Source organism: Sturnira hondurensis, unplaced genomic scaffold (assembly GCF_014824575.4).
Source record: "Sturnira hondurensis isolate 20B ecotype Veracruz unplaced genomic scaffold, ASM1482457v3 Scaffold0021214, whole genome shotgun sequence".
In the NCBI taxonomy this organism is placed as follows: Eukaryota; Metazoa; Chordata; class Mammalia; order Chiroptera; family Phyllostomidae; genus Sturnira; species Sturnira hondurensis.
In genome coordinates, this window is record NW_028093845.1 from 11270507 (window position 1) to 11273204 (window position 2698).

Consider the following 2698-nt stretch of genomic DNA (forward strand, 5'->3'; position numbering starts at 1 on the left):
TTCTATTCTACTGTTGCTTCAATGTCGATACCGCTAGCCTGCAACCCCCAGGAGGACAGGGTTCACATCTGATTGTTTCACTGTTACATCCCTAGTTCGTGGCACAGCCCCTAGAAAGAAATATGCTCAATTCACACCCAAGGAAGGACTGAAGCAGTGAAGGAACAACGCAGCTCACCCTCACTACTACTCTGGGTACAGGGAGAGTCTCTCTTGGCAAGGCAGATCTAGAAGGAAAGGCACGACTTGGATTCCTCTCTTCCTCTGAGGGGATCTGCTTGCATTGTAACTACGTCTAATTTCATCACCACCACTTACTTCTTGTCCTATCATCTCCACTCATGTGTGAGTCCGATTTTCAGAATCACAGAAAAACAGAATCACAGACTCAGATACTCCTTGCAGGTAAGTAAAGCAACAGTGTGAGCTGAATGAACTTCTACGCAACTAAGTAATTCTAAAACTTAAAATATTTTATCAAAATAGGCATAATTACCAAGGCACCACAATGACCCATTTCATAAACTTGATAGTGTGTACCTACAAAGGAATTTTTAAAAATTATCCCATGATTTCACTAAGAAAGAAGACTTTCATTTGTAACTCAAGTAATTTCTAGATGATGAATTGGCAAAAACAAGTAATTTGCCTTTAAAAGAAAATGATTTGTTTAGAATTAGTGAGAAGAAAATGTAAAACTTTACTTAAGACTTATCATATAGTTTCACAGGCTTCTCTGGGAAATAACCCTTTATAAATGATCACTTTCAGTATGCACTTACTCTGAAGGAGAGTTGTGCCAATGTAATTATTCTATTGCCTCAAAGTTATTTCTATACAAAACTGTTTTCATCATAAAAACTATAAAAAAGGGAAACACCACTCATTACCAGTCATCCCACATCCATTTGTGCAATAATCATTGCTGGATTTTTTAAAAATCTACTCTGAACTGGGAAACTAAACAATAGAGAACATTCGCAAATCAAAAGGCACCTTCCTCTAAAGTCAAGAAAACTTGCTGTGCTTCATTTTACCTGAAAACATTTCAATGAAATGCACAATGGGGAAGTAGCTAACATTTATGGAGGTCTCCATCTTGCTGGTGTTGTTGAAGGAATTCTGTTGGAACGGCTCATCCTCCTAATTACCCTGTAAATTAGGTTTTTTTGGATATATTCACTTTCAAATGAGGAAACTGAGGTTCAAAGATATCAAGTGTTTTCAGGAGATTGCCAAATTATCTTTGACACTAAATCCCTGCACACCTGCCCCCAGAAAATTCGTAAAGGAGAGCATCGCCTCTGGAACATAGTGGTAAATTGCCTATAAAATCTGTCTAAGCACAGACTGCTTTCTGCAGCTTGCATTCCACAGTGCGCTCCAGCTCCCTTGCTCCAGCTTCAGCTCGGAAGTCAGGCTTGCACACCTGCCCAGGAAACTAAGGATATTGCTGCTCATCTTCATCAGTATGTCCTCATGGTCAGACCCTAACAACCAATGAGCCAAATGTGCAAAACTATATAACCAAGTGTATTATTTAGATTGCTTACGGGGTATGTTTATCCCAGAGAAATAATAAAGCCAACCCTTGTGGGTTTTTTTTTTTAAATGCATCTCGGATTTCTTGATTTACCCTCTGTCCTTGTGGCATTCCAACCAGGGCAGAATCGTCCAGGAGGAACGAAGCGAGAGAAAAAGAGATCTGAGAAGTGATAACATAAACACACATGCAGAAAGTTGAGTGAGATTCCCAAAGCCAGTAACACCTAACACCGGCCCGGGCTCCTAAGCTAGTTATGCCCACTGCCCGGAGCAGGCTACATCCACACTTGCTCAGAAAAATCCCCAGGGATGTTTTCGATTTACTGGTGAATGCTTTAATTGGTTCCGAAAAAAACAGCCCACCGTTAACGTCTGAGAGCAGGGACCTCAACAAAATACCTCCAAATGCAAAAAGGAGAAACAATCTTGGAGAGATTTTAATTACATTTGAGACGATGCAGCCCTTCCTTAAGCACGTCCATCCGCCAAGCTCCAGCTGCCGGGCGACAGGTAGTGAATGAATGAACTCCGCAACCGGCGGGAGGTGGAGGAAAGGAGCGCAATTGTAGCCTGCAAAGGGATTGGTCAACTCCGCGGCCCCCACGACGTCACTAAGGCTGGGGGTTATAAAGTGCGCCGAAGTGCGAGAGCCGGGATGCTCTAGTGGGTGTGGGGAGCTCCGGCGGGACAAGCTCCAAGATCCGCCCTCTTGACAGATACTAGTATCTCTCTTTACAGCCATCTCATCCTGCCAGCCTGCCAAAGTAGCAAACTCCTCGGCGAAAGAGGTGCCTGTGCTCCCCGTCGCTTGCTGATTCAAATCTTTCCTGCACCAGCTAGGGGAGTAATATCTTCCCGGGGGCGCTTCCACGGGGTGCTGAGGGCCACCCGCCCAGCAGCAAAGACCCCAGGAGGCAAAGAATTTCAGGGGACTCGGCTCGCGCCGACAGGGGGTGAGTGGGCATATCTGGGGCTGCAGACCCGGGCAATGGCCTCTCTCCCCGCAGCGAACTGGACCGCCGGCGCGGGAGGCGCGGGCGCTGACGCGGGGCACCTGAGTGAGGCGCTCGCGGCTGGGGCAACCACCGGGGCGGCCGAGGTTGAGTGGCTGCAACTGCTGGCCCAGGCCGGCAANTGCTGAGGGCCACCCGCC